Source organism: Trichoplax adhaerens, genomic scaffold, assembly GCF_000150275.1.
Source record: "Trichoplax adhaerens TRIADscaffold_5 genomic scaffold, whole genome shotgun sequence".
Lineage (NCBI taxonomy): Eukaryota > Metazoa > Placozoa > Uniplacotomia > Trichoplacea > Trichoplacidae > Trichoplax > Trichoplax adhaerens.
Genome location: NW_002060947.1, coordinates 702,408 through 713,437, shown reverse-complemented (window position 1 = coordinate 713,437; position 11,030 = coordinate 702,408).

Here is an 11,030-nt window from a genome sequence, read left to right as displayed (position 1 = left end):
AAGATACTTTTGGCCAATTTTTCTAATTCGGTTCCTTCATGCTCTGATAGAAGCTAGTTCTTTCATCAATATCTGAATATTAAAGGATTGCCTAGCTCCTATTTGACCTTGCACCTACACAATCAAATTAAAAAGCATGTAACACAGCTTTACATTTGAATGATAAAATGCTTTTGCTTTACTAGATCAACATCTGGCTTTTGGTGGCATCACTCAGAATTTTACGGAATAACCAAAAAATAACGCACAGTTTATACGATGACCAGCTTCTTACAATAAGGTATAACCATTCGCACAACTATCCGTGATCTTTATTTAATAAGTCAATCTACTGCATTATTAAGACGCTTTAGCATTAATATGAGTAAGCAGAGTACCACTAATATTGAAGAATCATTAATATTAAAAATATTTGATTACACATTTTTCACTTTGCATAATCAAAATAAACAGCAACACAGTTACCGCAAACTTATTCTTGCTACCGCTATTAACCTTTGGCTGGGCCTTCTTTACAACTATGATAATCTTTAATCAAATTGCACTGCAATACCTATTTGCAATTTTCTCAATTCTACAGGTAATTTTTCTTACATACTTGCTAAGAACGATTTTAATATCTACTTTCGGGTATATAGATAGTATTTCGCTTTATTATATTATTATTAACCGTCTAATCAGGGCATGAAATTTAATCTGTTAAATCTATTTCAATTTACGTCATATTTCAGTGCTGTTAATTACACTTAAATTTCTTGTATTCAAAAATTTATAGGGCCTTGCAAGTATCTTTTTCCTAGTTATTAAAAACGATAAGGCAAGTCCAGCTATACGTATAGTAAAATAATAAATGTTGATTCTACAAGTTATTTTCTATATACATAGTATATTATAACAATGTCAACATAGATTCTTTAATAAACAAATTTCTTTGAAAAGCCTTCACTCATCTTTTATAAAGTCATTAAATATAGTTACGTCTGACACGCTCTTGCAGATTTATCAAGCATATAAGTTCCCTCCCAACATAGAAAAAATGACCGCGATAGTACTGTCCAATTGACTGCTAGTACAGGCCTTCGCCATAAACTGCGGTAAGTTAAAGCTTCCAAAAAATCATTATGAGATAGCTACATTGATGTAAAATATATTAGAAAGGTTAACTATTGACAGTACAAACTTAGTTAAAATAGCTGAATTTGAATTTGATGTATCAATTTAATCTTGTAACCATTATACGTATCGATATTTTATGCTCAAATGTTGACCTGTAACTATTGGCTTTGTAGTTGGTCCAGGCGTTCATTTAGAGATGAGAATGATCCAAATCCCAATCGAAGCTTTGTTGAAACCACAGAAATAGAGCATAACATTTATCTTCAGGTATTCTTAATTGTCCTTAGTAGCCGATTAAATACGAATCTTAATTCTAAACAGATGCAAAATAGAGTTTTAAGGTAACTCACAATCATTCGATTTGAATTAATTTATTAACAACGGAAATAAAATAAATTTATAGGATGGTCAAGATTTATCTTTAAATGTCTTGCCCACTAAATCTGAAGTTATCATGGAATCAATATCTTAAGTTGCTTGATATGGTAAGTGAGATACAGAGGTACACTATTAGAATAAGCCAAAAAGATTTTACGTAGATATTGACGAATTATTATCGGTATTTGTTCTTTAGATTTGAGCATTAGCTGAGATTTTAATTCTAGTATAATAAAAAGATAGCTTTTAAATTAACTTTCATTTAGTAAAAATATTACTGGCAGTCAATTGTGTTCAGATAGAACAAAGTTATACTTATTTCTCTAGAGTCTAGTTAGAAGTAAAAATTTCTATGCTGCCTACCTCATTGCAATATTTCGTTCATTCCCAAGATAAGCTAAGGTTTACAATGATTTTCCGTAGCCATAGCTAATGCTATCATTAGAACAACCAAAATATAAGAATTTCTTACAATATGGAAGTAATAAAATAGAACAATATGTTACTGTAATGACAGCTGATAATATAGTTAACATGGCATACATGATAAGTCAAAAAGAATTAAAAATATTAGAGCACACAGTATAGTAAATGTTACACGATTCTGCTGCTTGATGATTCCTATTTACTTGTAACTGCAAAATATAAATTTGGTAAGGTAGTGTTTCTATGGGTTATCAAAATGTTAGTTAAGCCAATACCTACAGAAACATCTTGTTTAGCACTATAAAAGATTCAGATTGATTGCTAATAAAGATATTACGAATTCTATTCATACTGATGGCCTGAGCTGTAGAAATAAGTTCTCAAGAGAATAAGATAGATTTTAGTTTTATCAGATGAATTTCTTGATCCTAATACTTTAAAAGACACTATTTCTACTTCTATTGCATAATAAATCCTTTTCTATTGAAGCATTTACCCCTAAAATTTGATCTTTGGCATTAGTAGCTCGATGCTAGTAGACAAGTGTGGAGAAAATTGATTACAATAGATTTTAATTTAATTAAATAGGGCTTACTGCTGAAGCCAAAAGTAATAATTGAAAGTGTAATTATATTGTAATGAATAAAATTTAATTATACAATTTAATTTCAGCAATTGGTAATATAAGTTAATCACATTTTACTATAATACTAGCAGGTGAATTTTTAGCTACAAGTAAATACAGAAGCGAAAATGAATTATAGCCTTTGGAATACCTTATATTATGCTATGCGACTGCATTTAAGTAATAATACTTTCCGATTTCTATCCTGCTACAATGAATAATCTCTGCTATGTTCTCGGCAGAATCGGCTTGATGTCTGTTAGTATGAAACTGAATACGAGAAACTTAATTATTTTCTTAGAAATGTGACTGCAATATATTATTTTCTCCATTGTTTATTTTTAATCGTTGTCATTTCTGTTTTGAAAGCATTTATCGTTTGTGACTCTCTATACATAACAAATAGGGTCACTCTAGATTTTTAACATTCTGCTGTGTTTATTTATAATTATAAAAGCTATAATTAGCCATATAAAAGTAATAATGTAATATCAACGCAATATAACTAGTTAAGCACTAATTTAATTCTGTACGAATTTTATGGCACATCAACTAACTTATTAGCAGACACTACATTAATTATTTTACATTAAGAATCCTGCATGGGTTTAATATTTATTTACTTCCTGCCAGAATTAGTGTGACTTCTTGTTAACTTCTTGACTCTGAATTGAATAGATGAAAGGCGATCACTTTATTATCATTATAAAACTTTAAATTTTCCTAAATTTCAGAAAAAATTATTTGCAATAAAAATCTATTTTTGGTGGAATATTGAGAATTTTATATGAAATGGCAGCATCTCAGCATGGTCAATTACGGTCGGTAGTAGAGAAAATATGAATAGCCATACAGATAAATCTTATTCTAAAAAGATGTAGCGTAACTTAGTATTGCTGATTGTAGATTATTAGCCATGGTTAATATGATATTCGGTAGCCTGGATTCTATATTTATCATAAAGTATATTTAAAAGTTGAAAGCCATAGCCTGTCATTGAAGATTCTGTACTAGAGTACAGATGACCATAAACGTACAGTTAGATGATAAGTCACTATTGATACCAGAGTTAAAAATAGATATGTATATCATAATTTAGCGTTGTTATTACTAAATTGCACTGTAATTGGGACACTTTGAAACAAGGCGGAGATTGTGGATAATACCGATTTATTTATTATATTTTATCTATCAAGCCGCTTACAGTAATCGGTGAGTCTTGCAAACAAGTATAACATTATACTGGTTGGCATAATCCATCCACTACCATCTAAACTTATTTAGATATTATTTACGAGCTATTACATTAAAATGTTAAATTACGTTACAGTTCATCATTAAATCTACCAAATACAAAGAAATTCTCTATGAAGCAGAATACTAAATATAAATCTTCATTACATGTAGCTCATATATTAGAATATGATTAGTTTATCGTACTTTCGCTGGTAGAAATAGTGTCAACTTAAGTACTTAGCAGTAACAAAATTGGATTATAGATGATCGTCTGTAAATGTTGTTGCAAACAATAATCTGACTAAATTTAAAATAGGGGACGATATTGATATGTAGATTTTAGCTGCGAAAGCTACGAAGAGTATTTAAATAAAGATCTGATAAAGTTCTAATTTTCCACAAATTTGAAATTTTATGATAGGTCATAATCACATTTAATCGCATATATTACAAACGATAAACTTTGGCAATTACTTCTTTCTGGTTTGCTTATTTCCGTAATAATAACTTGCGTCCGATCGTGTAAAAAATGGCTAAATCGTACAAACCATGACTATAATGAGTAATTACTCTTATAGAAGTCTAGGAGGTCAAAGTCTGGTAGCATATACTTTTATTTAATTAACAGCACTCGTTTACCAATCTAATATCTCGCCATATCATTATTAAAGGCATTAATTATTTAAAAACAATTATATTGGGGATCTTTTATATCATTGTTCAACTTTAAATAATTCATTAGTAAGTTTTAGTTGAATATTAAAGAATTTATAGGATAATGAATCTTGATGTAAATGCTATAGGGTGCAATATGGCATTATCATTTCCATCTGTGATTCTTTCTTAAAACTGTCAGAGTTGGTGTTGGGATGCTAACTTGAATATGCATACTTATTTTCTGTAATTCATTTGAACAATATTGAGCTCTTTCTAATCCTTCAAATAGAATTGAACTAGTTTATGATTACTATTAGCTCGTATTTTATTTTAAAGGAAACTGTGATGTTTCGAAAGGTTGAGAGTTCGGCATTAGCCCCAATAAAGTACAATAGAATAATTAACGGAAGAGTAATCTTTATTGAGCTAGTGTAAGAGGATAATCGTGTAAGATTATCATGCGAGTAACGACGTGACTAGTCGAATAACTATAGTAGTGTAGAATAGGTAAAGCGTGCAAAATTACCGTGTAACTACCACAACTAACTAATGAGATAGGTGAAAGAAGATAGCTTTTATAATGTTAAGAGCACAGCAGGAGGAAATTACTTATACTTACGGATGATCCATAATAATATTTTACTTCTATGTAAGGGTAATGCTACGGTATAATCTAGCTAGAGTCTAAGAGATTACCATAGTGTAAATTGTTAAAGATAAGTTAAGCATATTTAGAGTTATATTCCAGTCTAGTGGAAATTAACCTTTCACTAAATATGGACTATACCGTATTTAGAAGTAAACACTAAAGAAACTACAGTAAATATTATTATTAGTGAACTATTGGCACTCTTAACTTATTTAAAATCTATATTTCATTTTACTAACAGACTAGGTAGTAATGATCATAAACTAACAATTTATGGAATATTTATCAAAGCATCCCTAAATAAGTAATAATATATATATACAACTTACTCGGTATCTAGACAGTATCGTACTTATCAAATTTTTAAAATCTACATAACTCCAACTATGACACATTTAAAATGCCGTACTGATAGCAATTTATATAAATAATCTAACTTAATGAAGAAATTCTAAAATTTAGTATACCAGTATCGAATAGAGTGGTATCCATTGTTTATATTTTAAAAAACTTTAGTGATTGCTATATACGTATAAAGAATATTCAAAGTACAACATTATCCATGTACAAGGATCTGAAATACCTACGGAGTCAGAGCTATTTTTTAACTATTTAAAAAGTAAATGACAATGCTATAACAGAGATTAGTGTAATTCATTATCACTGTATGACTTTTTATCAAAATCGATACGGCAGACCTTAAAATTATCATGTCGCTCGAATGAAATCTATTTAAACCATTTTAAGATGAATTATTCTCATTAGAATCACTTTTCAGTTGAATTGATTATTTTTTATTTGCAGAAATTTTTAAACTTAGTACAACATTGTCACAAAACAGCTTTGCAACAAGATAACGTAATGTACGATCAATAAGTCAGTTCCTTGAACCACGTATCAAGGAACGATATCTGCACTATCAGAAACACTTTTGCTCTACTAGCAGACTACACAAAGACTTAAACGCCTCGTATTTTACGTTAAACACTAAGTATGAGAATCCACTTTATTGCACGATATACTGCATTTATATATGCTCTTCCTCAATAGTTCATGAGTCATAGTTAGTACGATTAACTTGTAGACAACAGTATTTACGAACATAGATATCTGATGACTAATACAGAATAGTCAGATTACGATATATCCTATCACGGAACATTTCCACGATAATTTACAATCTACCATAAGTAAGTTACAATCACAATGATTCGAACTGTAAGTAGATGATTTGCATTGCCTATTATAACTATTAATTTCAGAATGTGCACATGTGTCACTGTCATAAAAAGTTAGTGCTATATTAAAACATAGTATATCCAAATTAGAAGTTAACTAAATAAGGACAGACTAACAGAATTATCCTAACATAGATATTTCTACTCTAATACAGTATATAACACTGTCGCAAACATTCATAATGAATTTCAAGTAGCTTAAGATAAAACAATATCTAAGCATCTTATTTGCAGGAGAAAAGCAATATAATGAAGCAAGAATGTCCCTTTAACTAATAATAAAATTATTCACGGTAGGATGAAAATACGTTTATAAGTAATTTTAAAACTACGAATATTTTGATATGATTTCAACGATTTATCAATAATTATCTTTGCGTGCATTTATAAATGTAAACCAATTATCAAGTTAACTATGAAATAGAATTTGTTACCTATTTCTATATTGTAAACAAATAGTAATTATAGAACAAATCTAAATCGAACCTAATAGATTTACAAGAAAATGAATCAGAAATGGTTTATCATCACTGTCAGATTACTTTAATACTCCTATAAAGGATGTAATATTACAGTAAAATACTAACTTGAATTAAAATTTACAGCTAGTAGAACACATGCTCATTTTCTAGATTACATATAGGTAAATTCTCAAACTATCTTTGATTAAAGCTGATTTCATTAGTCTAGCAAAGGTTTTGGACATGTGGTGTAACCGCGAGGTAAGGTATACTATTCGTGCCTACAAAATGCTTATCTGACTAAATCCAAGTAACAAATATTTGTGAACTATAAAATTTTAGAATATTCACATATTCTCTCTTATAAATATGCGTTCCATCAGTACGACTAGACCCAAAATATGCATAATAACGTGATCATCTAATATTCTACCTCTATGCACATTTACTATTACCAAGATTTTCAGTTGTCATTCAAAGAATTTTGAATCTAAATAAGTATTAGCAGTTTCACATCTAATCATTAAATGTTTAAATATATTCGTCTCTCACTTTTATTATCGGTATTTATAGAGTTAGGTTTACTACAATTTAGCTCTATCTCATTATTTCTTTTAATATCGGAGAAGTGCTGCATATATTCTATATGTATAAAAAATTAATTTTATCATTTAAGCTAATAATATACAGTAAATATCATTAAAACTTAAGGTCGTAGATTTTAACTTTATTTATTTCATCCGCTGCTAACATTTATGCCTGATGTATATTTACTCTTCACATTTGGCGGAAACAATTCTTAATGACAACGAACCGTTAGAAATTTTTCTTTGCGTAATGCGATAGCATTCTATTGAATTTAGAAACAAAAAATTGTGCACAGTCACTATTAGTGCCAATTATTTCCGTGTTATACCGGTATGTAAATCAGAGGATTTAAACGTCTGCTTCTATAACTTGCTGGAATATAGTAAATTGATATCGATGACTTATTACTGAAGTATGAATTAGAAAAATATGTCTATTCCTAAAGTAAGTATTTATATATTTTGTTGGTATCTAAATTTAAAGGCAATCTTGATTAATACATCCTTTGATTTAGTTACTAAGTTTATATATTCCTCCTAATCAACTCATCTTTTATCTCTACGATTAAATTAATTAGTTGCAATTAAATTGCCCAATGGAATATAAGTTATACAATTTTCAGCTTCAAGTTAATCTATGACGATATTTTGCTACATATTGTTTTAGCAGAAAATTTTTAATTACTTCCTTGGGCTATCATAAAACTTTAATCATTTATTATGTAAAGAGAATTATATCAGTAGAAAAAGAATCGTAACATCCGCAGAGTTTTCAACTATGATCAGTAGCTAAATAACACTCAATTAATGGTATTGTCTATCGAATCACTTATGTCCAACATAAATTTTCAAAAATAAGTAATAATTACTTATAATTATATTTAAAAAATTTTTGTTCAAACCATCAAAACTATAACAACAATGTGTATTATAAAACAAAGCAGCAGTATTAAAATTCAAAATTAGACAAGGCAATTCACTTGATATCAAATATTGAAGTCTATTATGTATTTTTAATTTTTCTGGCCTGACCTTAATATAAACTAATAGCGGAACTTATTATTCTTCTTAGCAAAAACTGTAAAATTATGATAATATGAATAGAGGAACTACTATTAATGGCTGTTCCCTTATTTCAATGTCCTCAATATTTCACAAAGAACATTTTTCAGTAATGATACTTAATACAGAAATAACACAATTAGGGTCGTACATATCATCGACTGGCTATACACTTATTTGAGTGCTGCTATCGTTTAGAGAAAGCGGAAGTTTATATTTAGGCACGCTACTAAACTATCCATCAACATTACTGTTTTCCATCAATAGATGAAATTACGTTAAATAATTAAGAATAACTCAAAAAATTTTCACAGGATATCACACTGGTTACAATAAAGCAATCTTCCCATAGGACTGAATAGAACAGATGAGATTATTAATTGTAGGCCTTTCTACCATACAAGAACATGTTTAAAAATTGATATGTCTAATATACATCAGTGATATCGATGGAACGAATAAAGTCGATCAGTTATAAATTTGCAGAAGATATTACAATGCTAAACTATTTTGTCGAAGATACTAGAATTTCATCATGAAAGAGTATCAATTCTAAATAACTTGAAAGATATGAATACATACTGCAGTACTGTGAATAATGAATCAAGATTTAAACTATACGCTTTTACTAGCCGTTTAACGTTCATAATATTTACTGCATACAAGTTATCAATAAAAAGGCAATGATATCTGTAACTTCATATGTCTTATAACCATTGATAATCAGCTTTTAATTTTTAAATCAAATAATTAGATCAATCTTTTCTAGGCCGGTAGCAATTTATTCCACCTGTATTTATCAAATCGAATTGTATAACTATTTTACGTTATAACTAAATAGTCGCAATTTTTTGCCTTATGTGTTATCAAAACTTACATGATAATTTTGAATTATAAATTATATTACAATTGTATTTTTATTATTTGGATTTACCGTAGCCTCAATCTTTTTATTAAAACTCCCGTAGAAAGCTAATGATGGTAGTTACATTAATTAATAACCCTAGATTCCTCCACTTCAACTGTGGATAACAGAGATCAGTTCCTTTTCAATTCTACGGGCTTGATAATATCCAGGCACCAGTAATAAATAATTCGATATGAATTAAATGAAACGCCAGCACTATCTAATAATGGATTATTGCGCTCAAATTTTATCTTCTGCGATTACTGTATCGTCTGTTAGAAATTCTGAAGAATAAAATGTTACCGTAGTAACATTCGTACTACAAGTTGTAACGAATATTATAATCACTATACGAGATAATCTGTTAATCACTCTACAAATGTACTCATTTACATTACCAAACCACACGAGAATTTTTAAGTAAACGACAACTAAAAACTTAGCCATCTTGATTGGAGTAATAAATGGCAAAAGAAGTAACCTAGCGTCGCTTCGTAAGCGTTTAATATTCTATACGCCATAAGAAACCTTTTTGTCAATTTTCCCTCATACTTACATATAAAATTTACACAAGCATACAAAAATTCAAAAAGTGCCTATGTAAAAAATTATTGTCCCTAAAACATTTTTTCAACGGCTATGAGAAATTTCAATACTGTATACTAAAGAAAGTAACATATCCTTCCTTTATTTGAATCAATAAACTATGTTGTTGACCTAAATCAGTATCTTGCTAATTATGTAGGAGAAATTTTCATTTTGTCCGATATCTTCATCATTGAATGATCTCATTTCAATATAATTATAATTTCCTAAAACTATACAATACTGTCAATGGAATATTTAAACTGTGGCCGGTTAAAGCTTTCTTTCAATCTTATACTCCTATTAAATATGAGTTAAGTTTTAATGCTAAGAATTAACACCCTATGTAGTGGATTGTTTAAATTTCATAAATCATTAATTTGGCAGCGTAATTAATTACTGTACAATTTTACTCTCAAATATGCCAAAATTTAATTCTAATAACAACTAAATTATTTGGCAATGATAGTGAATGGTTTGTATTAAACAAAATACCGGTACCACGACTATCGCCTGTAATGAAAATGTTAATGTTTATAATATACGTGTACAAATATATTGTATATGTATATTATTCTCACACTAACACAATACTGTTAATTTCTTGTGAAATGAAATTGTCATAATCTAAAAGTAGATAATCATTACCGTCACTATGGTTAACATGATAAAATGATAGATTAGTTGTATTTAAGCTTTGTTATTCTCAGATGATATGAAATACTCTTTTATATTTTAGTAAAAAATATTTTATTTACCTTCTACTGCACGTAGATTAAGATAAATAACCAACAAGAAATAATAATCGCCGTCTAGCCTAACTGTACCTTAGGCAATTGTCATTTAAAATGACCTTAACTTAACAGTAGACAATTGCAATCGATTTGTTGATGTCCATTGTTGATGGACAACTAATTGCTACTCTATAAATACAATATCTTTATCGGTTCTATTTCAAGATGAATAGCTAATATTACTAAATTTATTAATAATAGACAAAGGTAATTGAGTTTATAAAATTCAAGTTAACTGATAAAATATTAATTACAAGGCTTTTCTCTGGCATGAACGGTAGATGTATCTTAACCTATAATCATTATTTT